This window comes from Megascapheus bottae, chromosome 8 (genome assembly GCF_031878675.1).
Source record: "Megascapheus bottae isolate mThoBot1 chromosome 8, mThoBot2.hap1, whole genome shotgun sequence".
Lineage (NCBI taxonomy): Eukaryota > Metazoa > Chordata > Mammalia > Rodentia > Geomyidae > Megascapheus > Megascapheus bottae.
Genome location: NC_143516.1, coordinates 47,613,938 through 47,633,270, shown reverse-complemented (window position 1 = coordinate 47,633,270; position 19,333 = coordinate 47,613,938). Strand labels below are relative to the sequence as shown.

Here is a 19,333-nt window from a genome sequence, read left to right as displayed (position 1 = left end):
AGCCCCACTTCCAGTTTTCTAGTGTTTAATTGGTGATAAGAGTCTCATGGTCTTTAGTGCCTGGACTGGTTTTGAACCATGATCCTCAGATCTCAGCCTCCTGTGTAGCTAGGATTACAGGTGTGAGCCTGTAAAATCTTTTTGGTTTTCTAATATAGGATTCAAAATATTCTACTTGTTTCTCCTATTCAGATCACCTATCAAATCACCTCAGCGTATTTACACCATGTGCACTGTTTTAATGTATACTAATTTATGTATTTCTTCAGAAACTCTATTTTAGCTAGTTTGTATAACATGAATTATCAGTACTGTTGAAAATTCCTTAAAGTCAGGGACCAGGTCCTCTGTTTCCCTTGTATCTCGTATCTCACTAAGCTACTGTTCTTAATGCTTGAAAAACATTTATTATGCACCTAGGGACTCTAATGAATGTTATTGACTAAAAAGACTAAACTGCAATTGAGCTAGCAGCAAGACATTGGAGAGATTTCTGCGAGATAAGCAGAGAAACAGAGGCCAGAGGTGTCTAGATTTACATTTTATTCATGTAATGAGAATAGTTTTGCTAGACAAAGGTCCTAGATTTTCTTAAACCTTTCTTATGCATGTAAGCATTTCCATCCTTAAGTATTTTCGATGTCTTTTAAAGTATATGCCTACAAATTTTGGGTCCTATTTTATCTTGAGAAAGACAATCGTAATTGAAAGGTGGAAGAATACCATAATTTATATAATAGTATTATGTTCTTTTTCTAACATTTTCAATTATGAAGAAATTGTCCCTGTTATATAACTATGACACATATTGTAATTTTAAAGTTATTCATTTTGTCATTTTGAACATCTTGTACCATACCATCATCAAATTTTCAACAGTGCATGAGTATGTGAACAGTATATCAAAATCTAAAACAAATCATACAATAATTGAACTATATTGGCTATATTTAAATTACAAATGTAATTTGATATATATTTTAATATGGAAAACATATTGGGAAACAGTTATACATAAAAGAAAACAAAGGCAACGTAATTTCTCTTTTGAATGTTTTCTTCAGTGAGGGCTTTAAGTGCCAGGAGAAGAGGGAAAATTACATAAGCAGTCAGATATATACTGATGATATATTCTTTCAAGGAAGCACTGTGGGGCATAATTGACTTAGTAATTCTTTGCTATGAAAAGTAGTCAAATTAGCTTCACTTCAGACAAATTATATGGGCCACAATCCAGGTATAAGTACTATGTAAATATTCATACACTGGGTGGCACTTATGATAATATATATGTAGTAGCATTTGTGCATATACATGTCATAATAGATTCTGATTAAAATATATTATGAAAGCACAAAAATTCTTTTGTGAAGTAATGCACCTTCTATCTGGTGAATATAATGTAACCCTTCTATTAATTACAATTAAAATATATGAATAAAAGATATCAATTATTTAAAAATAATCCCTGAGAAGGGAAAACTAAAAGTGTTGTAGCAAGTCCTGACATTTGTATTACATGATATTTTTGCATTAATATTGTCACCCATGCAATACAGTATTTAGGAGTAGGAAAGCAAAATAGAGTTGTCACGGATGTAAGTCCAATGTGTAAAATAAATTTGGTTGTCTCTAATAAGCACATCAAGAATTAGTATCAATTAATTATATTCCAAGGCCTGATATGGAATTAGGATGAATTGTCCTTGGGCCTCAGGATATTCATTATTTTCATAGCAAGCACCTTTAATTTTAGGTGTCATGTTAAGGTAATTATCCTATCATCAGAATATTTTAATGAGGACTTAATTGCCTGAAAATTACCCAAGTGGCTTATTTTGTTTTATATTTATTTTTATTTATTTATATTTTTTTAAATATATTTTTATTGTAATTAATAAAAGGTTTATATGATATTTGCCAGATAGAAGGTGCATTAATTCACTTACATTGATACCCTTTCATATGTCTTGGTACCCATTACCCTCCCCCGGAAGTGGCTTATTTTGTATGTGCATGCATGCGTGCGTGCGTGCGTGCGTGCGTGCGTGTGTGTGTGTGTGTGTGTGTGTGTGTTGTAGGGTTTAATTCAGGCCCTGAGCACTGAGCCTCTTTATGCTCAAGGCTACTCAAGGCTAGCACTTTACTACCTGAGCCACAGCACTACTTCCTGCTTGTTCTGAGTTGTTTACTGGAAATAAGAATTTCATAGTCTTAACTACCTGGGCTGGCTTTAAACAGCTATCCTCAGATCTTAGCCTCCTGACAGCTAGGATTATAGCTGTGCCACGTCTCTTCTTCCCGCTTTTTGGTGGTTAATTGGTGATATGAGTCTGCTGTACTTTTCTGCTGGGGCTGGCTTTGAGTCACAATATTCAGATCTCTGCCTTCAGTGTTACTTGGATTATGGATGTGACCCATCAGTGTTTGGCTTTGATTAGACCTTTAAGAATTCCAATGCTTCGGGCCCATATATATCTGAGTGGCTGGATTCAGCCTGACATTTCTCTTTTTATATTTCCTTGGAAATAGAATGTTTGTGAATACTTGCTGTATATTGTCTGCCACATATGATTAACTATTGGCAATGTCATAAGGTAATGTCTGTTCTCAGATGCTTATGGCCTAAAAACACAACAGCTTGTTGAGCTTCCTGTCCACGGCAGCCAGGAGCAAGGGGGAGGCCTTTGTAACTCCTCTGAACAACTAACTTAGAGATTCAAAGAATGACTATCAGGAAGTAAAACATACTTTGCAGAACAGGATGAGGCTCAAGGGAATAGGAAGGGAAAAATGGATGGAGATAGGAAACGTGGACAAATACAGTCATAACAATCAATGTAGATATGTGAAATTTCAACCAGGTATTTTGAGAGGATGGGGTGAGATAGACAGGTGTGGGTTGAACAATGGAAGGATGATTTGGGGGAAGAGTATACTTAGAGATATAGAAATATACTTAGAGAAATCACAAACTGTGGATATAAAGAGGGTTTTGGTTTTGTTTTTGTTTTGCTTGGTCGTGGGACTTGAACTCTGGGTCTGGGTGCTGTTCCTGAGCTCTTCAGCTGAAGGCTAGTATTCTACCACTTGAGCCACAGCACCACTTCAGGTTTTCTAGTGGTTAACTGGAGATGGAGATAAGAGGCTCACGAACTTTAGTACTGGGGATGGCTTTGAACTACAATCCTCAGATCTCAGCTTCCTGAATAGCTAAGATTACAGGCGTGAGCCACCAGGCCTAGTTGAATAAAAGTTTTTACAAAAGTTCAAAAGTGTAACTCCATGGTTTCCTTTTCAGAAGGTTAAAAATATTCTAACCAGTTGTTAATATGGGTGAGAATTTGTTGTCTAATTTAGGGGCCACGATTATAGAATAAGACAAAAAAATGAAACTGATACTTCAAGAAGTCCTAGAAATATTATTTAGGTATTATGCATGACATTGAAACACTTTAGTCCTGCATATCTCCCTTTTATTTAATTTAAAAACAAATTAGGTAGCGCTGAGCAGATTAGTTGCTGGTGTCAATGAAGTTGATTCTTCGTAGAAAACTCCTGATTAATAGGTTTCCTGTTTTTTTTTTTTTTTAAATGAAGAGCAGGATACATTACGCTTAATCTATCCATTATATGTCTAGAATTTTTTTTGAACAGGTCTATCATGCGCAAGAATTCTTTAAACCTCATCATGGTTCTATTTCTAAAATGCCAAAAAAGATGGAATAGGCAGATCAGAGCGTTTGATCATTTAAATGGTACATAAAGGGGAAGACCTTCCTCAACTCTAGCTTAAAGATGTTGCTTATTTTCTTCCACCCGCAGAACTGCTGATGGGAAACATTGACCTCAGGCCTTCTCCTTCCCATTATCTGCAGCTTCGTCACTTTTTCATTTCTGATGGAAGTTCTTACCATATTATATAAAAACTATGACAATAGGTGTTGTGGTTATTATTTTTTAATATCATATACATATTCATGAGACTTTGAAGAACTCTTGTATCGCAATTTTCCTGCAATTTGTAAAAGCTGCAGCATGAATGCAGATTCATTTGACAGGATAATCTGTTATGAAGGATGCAAATCTTTTTAATGGAAGAAATGGGTAGTCATGTTTTCATCATTCTCTCAATATTTTCTTCCATGAATATCTTCAACAAAGTATGAGACAATTTGCTTTTGCTAGGCATAAGTTATACATTAGGTAAATATTTATCTTGTAATTTTTATTAAACCAAGAACTACTCGTTTATAAAGGGCTGGGAATGTGGCCTAGTGGTAGAGTGCTTGCCTAGCATGCAGGAAGAACTTGGTTCGATTTCTCAGTACCACATGCATAGAAAAAACTGGAAGAGGTGCTGTGGCTCTAGTGGAAGAGTACTAGCCTTGAGAAGCTCAAGGACAGTGCCCAGGCCCTGAATTCAAGCCCTAGGACTAGCAAAAAAAAAAAAGTTTTGTGCACTAATGGACTTCAAATAAAATAAGTCAGACTATTTACACAAAACTGATCACCTATCAGAGTTTGTCTGCAGAGTAGTTTGAATGTACAAAGCATGTTAGAATAATTGGTAAAGTACAAATATTAATTCTAAGTTTTCAAAATATGAGTGATTCAAAGTTTGTAGCCATAGTACATCATTTAGTGCATCTTGAGAACACGTGGTAACCAAGACTAGTGTCTAACAACATAGATTCCAAAGCAAAATGTTGTCCCTCACTTTCTTGTCTGTGATTCCATTTCCTTATCTGTAAAATGAGGATTCGTGAGTGAGTTTATGTAGGGTGATTAAGAGAGGGTCTCATCTAGGCACCCTCTGTGTTAATGCTGGCTTTCATGATTTAGTAGGAGAGAGACCTTTCAACAATGCCTCTGGAATACCTGCATATTGCTGGGCACAGAGCCAGGAAGTGTATGGACAGGAAACCTGGAATCCTCACAGCTCTTGAATGAAAATAGTGTGGGTTAGGTGTTTTGTAGATCAAACAGAGGTGACAAATACATTTTTCAAGGGACGTTACCAACATCTGTTAAAACTATTATCTATACTCTTGGTCTGATCTGAATTCAAAGCCTGGGCTCTTGTACTAAGCAACATATTTTACATTGCAAAATTATTTGAGAATAGAAAGACACTCTCAACTACACATGGCGAACAGATATTACATTATCTGAATTATAATCTGAATTATCTACAATTGAATGGAATCAAAGAAAGTAGAAACCTTATGACTACTTATTCTTTTTTACATGGTTAATATAGAAACCCTAGTAAAGAAAATTTCCTTTGCTAGATAGTACATTTGAATCTATTTTTTATTTTACAAAAAAATCCAACACTTTATTGCTCCTGTTTTATGGGATAATCACACCAGAAGTCAATCTTCCCCTCTTTTCTTCCATGACTCTTATTTTCTAGCCAAAGAATGTTGTAATTGTTAAGGATCAATCAGAATAATATATACAGAGGACAACACAGGAACTTACGTTTCTTTCTAAGAAACCTAAGTTTGATATATTGAAACCTTATCAGCAATGATCTGATTCCAAATAAATGTTTATTTAAGCTACAGTTCACCTTAAGACACATTCTTGGAAAAAATTCAAATATTATAGATCATGAAGGAAAAATGAAAGTTCTCTTACCCTTACCTCAGAGAAGCAGCCATCATTAGACTCCTGATTTATATCTCTCTTAACTGATATACCTACAGATATTTATACTAGGAAACTTCTGTCTTGAAAAACCTTCATATAAACACACACATATATAGATATTTCTATTTTTTTGCCAGTCCCAGACTTGACCTCAGGGCCTGAGCACTGTCCTTGAACTTTCTCAAGGTTAGAGCCCTACCACTTGAGCCACAGCACCACTTCCCCCTTTTTTCGATGTATATGACACCGAGGCATCAAACCTGGGTCTTTGTGCATGCTAGGCAAGCACTCTATCACTAGGCCAAACTCCTGGCCCCAGATATTTCTATTTTTGTTGAATAATATTTTTGTAGGTTTCATCGACAATAAAAATGTATGAGCATGACATAGATGTGTTAAAATTTTAATATAATACTCTTCTGGGAATATTATATTAAAATTTAAACTCAGGGTCATTCATATACCAGGCAATAATACTCTACTATTTGAACTAAAGTTTCAGCCATTTTGCTTTAGGTAGCATTCAGTTAGGGTCTGGTTTATTTTGCCCAGATCAACCTGGAACTGTGATCTTTCTGTTCATACTTCCCAAGTAGCTGGGATTATAGACACAAACCACCATAACTGGCATGTTTGTAGAGATGGTATCTGAGCATTGGTCTAGACTAAACCTTGAGTGGTAATTTTCTCAATTTATCTCCTGAATATTTAGCAACTTTTGATTCATTTTAATGTTATTTTATCTTATGTTTTGGACAAAAGTATGCATTATTTTGGCACTATTTTTTTCTTCAGGAATCTGGAGAAAACATATGTTGAGGCTATCTGCTAGCTCTTCTTTTATGGATTATAATGTTTCTTCCACTAACACAATTTTTGTGTCTATTCCAAAGTAAACGTAGGCACATATTTGGGATAGAGTCCTATATAGTTTTAATCAGCATGCAGTATTATTGCTAAGACAAAGTATTATTATTAAGAGCCTAGTGTTATTATCAGAGACAGAGAAAAATTAAGGAAAGAAGGAGTGGGGCTTGTACTTTAGTTACTAAGTCCATAGACTTAAAGATGGAGAATGGTGTTTATTATGCTATCATATAAATTTTCTGAATTCATGTGAACACCAATAAGATACTCTTATTTTCTCTTTACTAAACTCAAACATATTATACCCTATGTTTCATGTATATATTATAATTTATAATGTATATATTATATATAAATATAGTATATCAGAAACTATACATATAACTTCATTCCCTTAATACTGTTTTATTTTACAAACATAGTTTAATGTGAAATTTTTCAAGATTAATAATGTAACACTAAAAGAGAAATGAAGTCCAGCCATTACAATAGAACAGTAGAGCTGTTTAATTTGCAGAATGTTTAATGAGTCTGTAATAAAAATATCACTCATCTTAATGTAATAGCAAGGTGAAGATACCAATTCAGAAAGAAGAATTTTAATGCTTCCTGTGTTTAGCATTTCTGAAGGCACATGTTTGCACTGAGCACTTTATGGCATATCTTTTATATACAAAATTCAACCTATGACCAGGTGCTGGTGGCTCATTTCTATAATTTTAGCTACTCAGAGGCTGAGATCTGAGGATTACGGTTTGAATCTAGCCTGGTAGAAAAGTCTGTGAGACTCTTATTTACAATTAATCACCAGAGCACTTAAAGCTGAAAAGCTTAGAGACAGTGCCTAGGCACTGAGTTCAATCTCCAAGGCTAGCATACGCAAAAAATTCAATCTCTTATTAAAGGTCTTTAAGATTTAGTTCCTATATAAGCAATTAGATCCTATTAATAGAAAAACATAGATTTTTTTCTGCTTTAATTGTTGGAACACTTATGGGGAATTTATTAAAATCCTTAGACATGCCATGATGCTATTAGAACAAAATTCAAAAGCTAGTATTTAGTGAATGTTCTATTACAGGATTTAGATGCTGAATTATTTCATTATAAGAGGCTTTTCTTAAGATAAGATGACATTATAGAATCTAAGCATAGTTCTATAACAGGATTAGAATAATAGATATGTGAATATAAATATTTACGAAGTATATGCAACTATATATACATTATTTACAAGGATAGCATGGTTGTTTTGTGGGTTATTTAGAACATTCTATTAATAAATCAAAGGATATGACCTGGAGAAATATGCCTCTCATATAAAATTACACAGAAGGCTGAGATGAGTGGATCATAATTTGAGGCTAGCAATGGCAAAGAATGTTAGCAAGACCTTGTCATTGAAAACAATCTGGGCATCATGACTCCCTGAAAGAGAAAGGATGAAAAAAATGATAGAAAAGAAGAAGGGTGAGTAAGAGGGAGAGAGAAGAAAAAGAAAGAAAGAAAGAAAATGGGAAGGAAGGAAAGAAGAAAGAAAAGGGGAAAGATGTAAGAAATGATTGGTTAAATTTTAGTAATAGGATAGGCTGGTATTGCTCCAGATTCATGAAGGGTCATAAGAAGGGCAGGAAATGAATTAGTACATGTTTTTTATTCTTCCCATAAGTTTTTAATTGACAGTCATTATCTTCTAGAAACTATATTGAGAGTATGTGAATGACTATGTCCGGAAAATCTATTCATGTGTATTCTAGTAACAACTTTTTTTTTTTTGGCCAGTCCTGAGGCTTGAACTCGGGCTGGGCACTGTCCTTGGATATTTTTTGCTCAAGGCTATAACTGCTACTTGAGCCACAGCACCACTTCCAGCTTTTTCTGTGTATGTGATACTGGGGAATCGAACCCAGGGCTTCATGCATACTATGCAAGCACGTTAGCACTAGGCCATATTCCCACAACTTTCTTTTTTTAAGAGTCATCTCTGAACATTTCTAACATTTCTAATCTATGCATACCTTTATTCCAAACTTTTCACCTTGTTGCTACTGGCAAAATTTACTTGCTTTTGAAACCAATGAATGATCATACATCTTTTTCAGATTGACTATTCACTGATCCAACACAAGATTAGAAATTTTGTTTATTGTAAAAAAATTAAAGTTACATATAACCAAACTGGCAACTGATCTTTTATTTGTGGCAGTGGAGACTGAACCCAGATTCTCATGCTTACTAAACAAGCACTTTACCACTTGAGCTATGTCCACAGTCCTCAGACTGATAATTTTCTTCATTGTTTTTTGAATACCCAAAAAGCTTTTTTTTTTGAGCTAGACATTTGTGGCTCAGACTTGTAATCATTGCTGTTCAGGAATCTGAGATCTGAGGATCATGGTTCCAAGCTAGCCTGGACAGAAAAGAAAAGTCCCCAAGAGACTCTTATCTCCAATTAACCACTCAAGAATTGGAAGTGGAGCTGTGACTGAGAGTGGTAGAATGTTAGCCTGGAGCACAAAGAGACTCAGGAACAGCACTCTGGCCCTGAGTTCTAGCTCCACAGCCAATAAAACAAAACAAAACAAACAAAAATCCAAAATCATTTTTTTCAATGAATTCAGATAAGCACCCATATGTATCCTCTCCTAAACTTTTTACATTAAACTAATAAGATAAAATGAATAAGAAAAATAGAATATATTTTGAAATATGTGTAAAATTTGGTAATGATACAACCAAAGCAGGTATATTCTCACTGTTAGCTAGGGAATATCCTTGATTAAGACCCCAGTGTTAAAATATCTACCAGAAAAGTGTGTGTGTGTATGTGTGCATTTTATCAGTAGGTACTAAAGATGAGAGTGGTCTTTATTTATGACTTTCATTGAGAACTTCCGGAAAAGGGTTTAATAAGTCATCCAAACGTAAATTGCCTCTCCAAAGTCTGGTAGACATCATTGTTTTATTTACCAGCCACCAAATACAAGTCCATGGGTCACAGTTCACCAGCTCATGATATTAGCTTTATAAAGAAGAGTACCACAGCAGAAATAGTAGTTATATCCTGTAGTGCCAGACTGAGGTATTTCTGGGGCTCCCTAGAATATTTTACACTCTGGGTTAAGAAGGGTTGATTCAAAACATCTACAAGCCCTAAGGTCTCCCATACGGCTTCAAGCAACTAAAATATTCCAAGTTAGAGCATTGTCAGGACAAAGTCCAGATGTATCACCCTAATAGATGCAGTGTGCATGACATATAGTACACAGTGCTCTTGGTTTTGGATGATCTTGCTACTACTGCCATCCAGGTTGGACCAAATATAATAGATTCTGAGGAATTTGAGCAAGTGGAAGTTAATAAAGTTTTCTGAAGTTCCTTTTGTTGCATTCTAAGTTCAGCCAAAGGACTAATTATTTCACATAACATCTAAAATTTTAGGGAAAAAAACATTGAAAATTAGCATAAGAATTAATTGTAGGCAATTATATGTTAAAATTTATCAAGTTTGAAGCTAGGTGCTGGTTGCTCATGTCTGAAATCCTAGCTACTCAGAAGGCTGAGATCTGAAAATCATGGTCTAGGCCGACCCACGCAGGAAAGTCTCTGAAATTCATATCTCCAATAAACTGGCCCCCAATCCCAAAGCCAGAAGTGGAGCTGTGGCTCAAGTGGTAGAGCATTAACCTTGAGCAGAAAAGTTCAGAGACAGAGACCAGATCTTGACTTCAAACCCTTGAAACAGAATAATAACAACAAAACTCCCAGCTTTGTCTGTGGGCATAGTAAGAAAATATTTGCATACGATGATTTGAGTTACAATTCCTGTGTGTGCGTGCGTGTGTGTGTGTGTGTATGTGTGTGTGTGTGTGTGTGTGTGTGTGTGTGCATGCACGTGTACAGGCTGGACATAAGGCCTGAACTTAGTGTCTGGGTGCTGTCCTTAAACTTTGTTTTTGCTCTAGGCTAGCCCTCCACTTCCTGAGTTATCGTCCAAAATTTTTTCAATGCATACATTTAGCTGTGTTTATTAAAATAGAAATGCTATCAAGATGAATTTAAAAGCAGGAAATTATGTTAAGTGTGCCTTAGCCTTTCCATGGAAATGGCTCAGCCTTCTCCAGAGAGACTTAAAAGAAAGGTTTGTCAAATGTTTTATCAATGTTGATGTCTTGAATCTCAATGTAGCCAGAGATGCTTCTGGCTATTGCAAAAGTTTAACATCACTAGTTGAAATATTTGGCATATGCCCTAAAGCCAAGGGACATTCTGCTTCCTTACTTCTCTGATATTTCTGGATTAATTAGGAGTTATTATTTGGCAGCTGACATGCTATAAAAATGAGCTTTAACAATATATTGTTTTAAAGGGGAGGGAAATCATTCAGAAATCTTAGATCAAGAGTAAATAAACTTTCTGGATTATTCAAACAGTACTAGTATCTGGGTGCCAGTGGCTCACATCTATGATTCTAGCTACTCAGGAGGCTGAGATCTGAAGATCTTGGTTTGAAGCCAACCTGGGCAAAAAAAGTCCTTAAGACTCATAGTTCCAATTAATTTTCTCAAGAGCTGGAGCTGTAGTTGTAGCTTCAGTGATAGAACAATAGCCTTGAGCAAAAAAGATCAGAAACAGTGTCCAGGCCCTATGTTCAAGTCCAGGACAGACAGACAGACAGACAGACAGACAGACACACACACACACACACACACACACACACACACACACACACACACACGCATACCTCAAATTAGTGCTAATATCAATTCATATTAAACAAGCCATTGAAAGATGTTAGCCAAAGATGCAGACCAAACTTTGAATCTTGGAAAACTGAGTCCATCGTTTTTCAGGTAACTTCATTTGTTTCTTTCCTCATGGGCATCAGTCATTTGAGAACCATTAAAAGGCAACTGTGATTTTGCCATTCTCCCCCAAAGATGAAAAATCAAGGGTTTGACTCTTTACTCTTTACTTGTTCTTCAGTTGCTTTTCAATACATCATGATAACAGGTAGATTTAGTTATTTAGTTTCCATGCTGGGACTTGAATTCTTGATTAGTTTTTTCATCAAGCATGGCCTCTATGCCACTCGAACTATACCTTCACTTCCAGCTTTATGCTGGCTAACTGGAGATAAGACTCTCGGGTTTGTCTCTCCAAGCTGGATTTGAATAATGATCCTCAGATGTCAGCTAGGTTATATTATACATAGGTGCCACACATACTTAGTGAGTTTGTTATTTCTGAGACTCCTTTAATTTTCCTAGCATTTAAGGGATATTCTGATTAGCTAGTAGAGGAAGATTGTAATTCCTCTCTTTTCTAAACAAATTCCGATTAAATGATTTTTGATTCATTAACTTGAATTGCACCCTTGGTAATTATATCTGTCATTTTGATGTTTAGTATGTTTAAATATTGTTTTATATGCCTTATGACATTTTTAGGAACTTGAAAAATGGTAGGACACTATTGCAAATGTCTGCTTTTCTAATAAAAGTTCCCAATCACAATGAAATCTCCTTTGAAAAAGTCAATGTGAAAAACTTTCTCAACATTCTACTTTCAGATCAACTATTTCCTTCAACAAAAGTTTTCTTAGCTCTCAAGATAAAGCTATTTGCTTCTTTGCTATGTCCTATTATTTAATTGTGAATTTCTGATAGGCAGTATATTATTTTGGTTTGTGTTTCTAGAGTCTAGCACTCAGAGGAATAAGGGATTACTGGAAGGGAGAAAGAATGAAATAACCAATCCATCATAACCTTGATCTAAGAGTTTTAGTTATATTGCCATTATACAATGTTAGAGAAGTGGGACCTTTAAGAGATCACCTTTAAGTCAGAAGACTATGTTCTCATGAATGGATTATGGCCCTTCCCGGAGGAAGTTATGTTCCTGATGGGCAGGCTTAGTTCTGCTCAATTTTTCTCTGGCTTGTGTGTAGCTGCTTGCCTTTCTTCTGTATTCTGACACAACCTGCTCTCAGACCTTGACCCCTTGACTAGACCCTCCTTGTTTCCACAACTGTGAGCCAAATCATATTCTTTTGTCCACAACTCACCTGCCCTTTGGAATTTTGCTACTGCATCAGAAAAGACATCAAGACACAGGCATGGAACCAGAAATCATCACTCTGTTGATGTAATGGTATTTTATTTATGTAAATTTATATGCAAAGAAATATGGAGATCCTTAAGCGTTTCTCTCCCTTCAACACTATTCAAAGTACTATAATTTTTATATCTTATGTTGTTGTTTATATTCTATTTAGAACCTTGAAAGCGTTTCTCATGTGAAAATTAAGGCTTAATTATACCATCATCATTGTATTTGAGTAGGAAATAATATGCAGCTTCTATCTTGAGATTTGATAGATTATACTTCTAATACCAAATATATTAAAAGCTGACTACTAATCTCTGCTTTTATATAATTTGAGAAAAATTACTTCCTTAAGGAGATAATGGAAAAAAGTTTTAAAATTGATTATTCAAGTTTGTTCTGAGTTTTTTCTCAAAACTAAGCCATAAGCTATAATATCTTTTAATAATTATAGGGAGCTATTGTGAATCCAAATTTAAAAATAAAATAATTTGGGTTTCTCCTCTCTCTTAACCTAGTATTTGATTTTAAGAAGGTTGCTGACAGATTTGTAAGGGTTGTCTTATTTTTAGAATCGACAAACAACAGGGGCTGACTACCTATTGAAGATATAAAGGCAATGAAAGTACTGTGTTTATTTAGGTGTGAAGATAGCATTCCTACAAGAACTCCTGATTCCCTACTGCTGACATTGTCTGATTTCTTACTTGGGTGGGATCAAATGAGTTGAATCATATATTCAGAATGAATATTATAGAAGGCAACCAAAAGCATTTGCAAATATGCAAAAGACAGGAGATGGTAAACAGTAGATACCTTGAACTTCAAAGTGCTTTCTAGGAGAGATTTAAAACTCTGATTTCTAAATTGTATTGAAGAAAGACAAAAGTGCCACTTGCTAATATGGGTTCCCACACAGCCTCCAATTCAGACAATATCTAGGAAATCATTTCCTTCTTGAAAATTGCTAATACTGCGATAAAATTCCTGAGATCCAATCTGGTATCTCCTTTCTTTCTGATTTTTTTAAAGCTCTACATGACATTAGGAAGAATAGAGCCCTGGGACTGCCTCATTCCATGTAGAATCTAAAAATAAAATGTCTGGCTTTCTTTGTGGTAGTTAATTGGAGGGCAGGCTCTCATGGACTTTCCTGCCCAGAATGGCTTTGAACTGCAACTCTCAGATCTTGGCCTGGGGAGTTGCTAGGGTTGCAGAAGTGAGCTACCAGCACCTGACAGTACAATCCAAAGGAAAGATTTTGTTGAATTATCCAGTAAAAACTAAAATTAACTAATAATTTCTGGCTGTAGAATTTGAGCAAACAGCAACAAAATTGATAAAACACTAAAAAACAACCCCTCTGCTCTACATGTTTTCACATGTAATAAATTATCTTCACAGCTCACATGATCCTAGCTTTGCTAACAAGCTTCCTAGATTTCAACAATTCATATGACTGATAATTCTAATCGTACACTTTTATTAGTTCCAATCTTGGTCCTAAAATGGTCAAAATCAGTTGAAGGACAAATCCTCCTAAACAAAGAACAAAATCTTTCAAGTTATACATTGAATTGAAAGATGAGAAAGATTTTTCATTTGAGAATACTCTTATTTGTTAAACAGTGAGTGCAAAGAAAAGCAAGGTCTTCCTCCTCCTCCTCCTCTTCCTCCTCCTCCTCTTCCTTCTTTTTTGTTTTTGTCTCTCCTTTACCCTGTGTATAGAAAGGAAGATGCTCTAAGATCTTGACACAGTGCCACATTCGACTCTGGCATTTCAGAACTTCTAAAAACATCAGATCAGAGAATGTTCAAATTCGTATTTGCTTGCTACTGCAACTGGTATAGTGAACTAATTTTTCTGAGGTGATTGGCTCCTAACCCGCATTTCTCTTTGACTGCCTCCATCAAATGGAGTTAGTCTTTTCCATTGCTGTGAGGTTAATAGCATTTTCAGATTCTAATCTAGTCTCTAGAAAATTGGCTTTTTAAAAAAATTAATCAATAATACTCATTTTACACCATGATGTCAGACAAGGCAGAGTCAACCACATTAGGCATTTCTGCTGGTAACTGAACTATCAGTATGTATTCGAACATGACCAAAGTCAATAAACTTGCCATGCTTGCAGGTCTGCCACTCGTTCAGGCTTCTAATTCACTTGTGTACTGAACCTTGCCTGGAAGACTCACTGGCCAATGACACTAAATTCCCCTGGAGCAAATATTTCAAGAAAAAGTCTTAAATAAATTTTCATGTCTGTATCCTGACTTCTTATCCTTAGGGATAAGAGACAAATGCTCTCTGAAGACAATTTATGTGTACTGCTATGCAATAAATAACCAATTAATGTACTTATTTCAAACATGATCTAAAGGTCACATGAAAGCTCCTGTATCTAAGGAAAAGAGTGAATTGGATAAACAGCAAGTCCAATGCTAGAAACACAGTAAATCACAGATACTAGCCAATGCAAACCACGACTAGTTATATCTATGATTTGCTTCTGTGATATCAAAGAACAATTGTAAATTATAGGTGAGACACCTGATTGGGAATACATGCTGATAATGAGGCTTAAACTCAGAGCCTAGGCATGCTCCCTTAGCTTTTTCTGCTCAAGGCTGACAGTCTACCACTTGAGCTACAGCTCCACGTCTGGCTTTTTGGTGGTTAGTTGGTGATAAGTCTCATGCACTTTCCTAGGCACCCTACCCCTAACCATGACTTCAGATTTCAGCTTTTTCGGAATCTAGGATTACAGATGTGATCTATTGGTACCGGCTGTATAGGGCAACATGAATACCTTTCTGCCTCTAAATATTAATCAATATTTTGAAAATTTGTCAGTTTCTGTAGGGCCTAAGGAGCATCTGCTACTGTAGTGGAAATGTCCATTTTTCAATTGGCTTGTGCTGTATACACATGGCTCATTGGATTCTTCATGTATTTTTGCACAACGTAAATTTTGCACCAAAACAACAAGTATTATATATCTTCAATAGGATCACCCCATATTCTAACTAAATGTTTTATTTATTTGCTTTGGTAGGACGTGGGCTTGGGCTCAGCTTCATGCTTGCTAATCTGGAACTAGCAGAGTCACATATCCAGTCTTTAATTAAATATTTTAAATAGAAGTCTATATTTACCAGATCTGAAAAACTATAGATGCATTTGGAGATACTTTTTAAAAATTTTTAAATTTTTTTTAATTTTTTAAAATTGTGATTAATAGAAGGGTTACATTATATTCACCAGATAGAAGGTATATAACTTCACAAACGTTGATACCCTTTCTTATGACATGGTCCTGATTTCCCTCCCACCCTCCCCCTGCTTATCTTGATTTCTCCCCTTCCCTATCTAATTTCAAATAACCAGCTAAGCACATATAAAATATATCAGATAACAAGGTGAAAAATTGTAACAATATGAGATAACCAAGGGACAACAAAAGGGATGAGAAATAACATAGTACATTAAGAACAACAGTCATTCATTATATGGCTTTTGTTTCCTTATCCTGGAGGTCCTATATTTAGTGTCATACTATTTGGCCTAATGTCTCTAGATTTTGTTCTATTGTAAATCTCTGCTAGGAGAGCCCAAGGTTTCTACTGATTATGACAAAAGAGGGAGACTATTGGGCCTATGTTCCTTTGAGTCTGGCTTACTTCACTTAATATGATTTTTTCTAAGTCTTTCCATTTCCTTACAAATGGGGCGATGTCATTCTTTCTGACAGCAGCATAGAATTCCATTGTGTATAAATACCACATCTTGTTGATCCACTCATCTACTGAGGGACATCTGGGTTGGTTCCATATCTTTGCTATGGTAAATAGTGCTGCAATGAACATCATTGTGCTAGTGGATTTAGTATGCCCTTGTTTCTGAATGGTTAGGTAAATGCCTAGTAGTGGAATTGCTGGGTCATAGGGGAGCTTATGTTTAGTCTTTTGAGGGACTGCCATACTGCTTTCCATAGTTGTTGAACGAGTTTGCACTCCCACCAACAGTGTAGTAGTGATCCCTCCTGGCCACATCCCCTCCAGCATCTGTTGTTATTAGATTTCTTGATCCTGACCATTCTAAGTGGAGTGAGGTGGAATCTTAGAGTTGTTTTGATTTGCATTTCTCTTATGAGCATTTCTTCATGTGTCTATAGGCCATTTTTATTTCTTCTTCAGAGAAGACTCTCTTTAAGTCTTTGGCCCATCTTTTAATGGGATGGTTGTTACTTTGGAGATTAGTTTTGGAGTGATTCAATTTTTTGAGCTGTTGAAATATTTTAGATATGAGGCCTTTGTCTGTTGTATGGTTAGTGAAGATCTTCTCCCATTCTGTAGGCTTCCTAATTAATTTACTAGCTATGTCCTTTGCCTTACAGAAGCTCAGCGGTTTAATGCAGTCCCACTTATCCAGCCTTTCTCTGATTTGTTGTGTTTCTTGGTCCTTATTGAGAAAGTTTCGACCTGTGCCAAGGAGGCCTAGTGTATCTCCTGTTCCTTCTTGTAAAGTTTTCAGTGTGTCGGCTTTTACCTTGAGGTCTTTGATCCACTTGGAGTTAATTCTAGTGCAGCGTGACAGAGAAGGATCCAACTTTAGTTTTCTGCAGGTGCTTAACCAGTTCTGCCAGCACCACTTGTTGAAGAGGCTTTCTTCCATTTTATTTTTTTGGCTCCCTTGTCAAAGATTAGGTGATCATAGATCTGTGGTTTAATATCTTGGTCCTCAGTTCTATTCCATTGGCCTTCAGGACTGTTCTTGTGCCAATACGAAGCTGTTTTGGTCACTATAGTTCTGTAATAGAGTTTAAAGATTGGTATTGAAATTCCTCCTGAGCTGTTTTTTCTGCTAAGAAGTGTTTTTGCTATACAGGGTCTTTTATTATTTAATATGAAATTTTGGATTGCCTCTTCTATTTCTTTAAAGAATGACATTGGGATATTGATAGGTATTGTGTTGAATTTGTAGATAGCCCTTGGTAAGATTGTCATTTTCACGATATTGATTCTTCCAATCCAGGAGCATGGGAGGTTTTTCCATTTCCTCAGTTCTGCTTTAATTTCCTTTTTCAAGGTTTTAAAGTTTTCATCAAAAAGGTCCTTTACATTCTTAGTTAAGCTAATTCCTAGGTACTTTATTTTCTTTGAGGCTATTGCAAAAGGAGTTGCTTTCCTGATTGTTGTCTCATTCCTCTCACTGTTGGCATAGAGGAAGGCAGGTGGTATTTGAGGGTTAATTTTATACCCTGCTACCTTTCCAAAGTTTTGAATCAGCTCAAGGAGTTTGGGAGTGGAGTCTATAGGGTTCTGTAAATACAGAATCATGTCAGCTGCAAAGAGGGAAAGTTTCACTTCCTCTTTCCCTATTTGGATTCCCTTTATGCTTGCTTCTTGCCTTACTGCTCTGGCTAGGAATGCTAATACTATGTTAAAGAGGAGTGGAGAGAGTGGGCAGTGGAGATACATTTTGTCGAAAGCCAATTGCATTTTGGATATGGATTTCAACACTTTACTATTATTAAAGCGAACAGGCCATTCAATGATTTTCTAAATAATCTTAAATAAATTATTAGAAATTATTTGCATGAAAACATTTTTGACAGCATTTCCATAAACAGCTTTTTCTGGGAGCTGAGTGTTACTAAAATTATGATAAAAGTGGAAGTTTGGTACATTTCTTTTTTTTTTCTTTCTTTTTTTTTTTTTTTAGCTTTTACATCAACTTTATTCTCAGAGACAACCTGTGAATTAACAAACCCCTACACTGCCAACTGTTGTAGGAATCGTATTCCTTCTTACATGTACCAAAGTCTCATATTCAGCAATGAAATCTGGGTTGCAAAAGAGGATTTGCTGTTTGCTCCTGTCTGTAAAGCTTTGTTACGAATTAAACAAAGACACATACACAACTGCTCTAGTATACATCAATACACATTTAGGGACAATGCAATTACAGTAATTGAAAGTAAAGGTATTACACATATGAGAATGGAAGTATTTTATGGTGCTAGAGATTAAACTTATGGTTTTGAACTTCAATGAGTCATATCAAATCACCAAGGCATGGGGAAACTTGTTTTTTCCAGTCCTGGGTCATGAACTCAGAGCCTGAGCACTGTCCATGTTTTTTTTTTTTTTTTCTTGCCAGTCGTGGGCTTGAGCTCAGGGCCTGAGCACTGTCCTTGGACTTTCTCAAGGTTAGAGATCTACCACTTGAGCCTCAGCACCATTTTTGGCTTTTTTCTATGTATGTGGTACCGAGGAATCGAATCCGGGTCTTCATGCATGCTAGGCAAGCACCTACCACTAGGCCAAACTCCCGGCCCTGTCCTTGGGTTTTTTTTCCTCAAGGCTAGAGCTCTACCACTTGAGCCACAGCACCACTCCTACCACTTGAGCCACAGCACCACTTCTGGCTTTTTCTATGTAGCGGTACTGAGGAATCATACCCAGGTCTTCATGTATGCTAGGCAAGCACTTTATCACTAGGCCAAACACCTGGCCCATAAAATCTGGATTTTTTTTTTTGTTGGTCGTGGAACTTGAACTCTGAGCCTGGGCTCTGTCTCTGAGCTCTTCAGCTCAAGGCTACTGCCTTAGCCCTTGAGCCACAGCACCACTTTCTTCTTTTTCTTTTTACAGGGTGTACTTCTATATTATTAATGTCTCAGGACATTTCTCTAGA

General features: G+C 36.0%; 1 non-coding gene across 1 annotated transcript; it reads right to left on the bottom strand.

Annotated features, from left to right (window-relative positions):
- Positions 1 to 18,432: 18,432 nt before the first annotated feature.
- LOC150059905 (small nucleolar RNA SNORA40) lies at positions 18,433 to 18,562 on the bottom strand. The gene has a single exon (XR_016536510.1). It is a non-coding gene; the product is annotated as a small nucleolar RNA SNORA40 (small nucleolar RNA).
- Between the last annotated feature and the right edge of the window lie 771 nt (positions 18,563 to 19,333).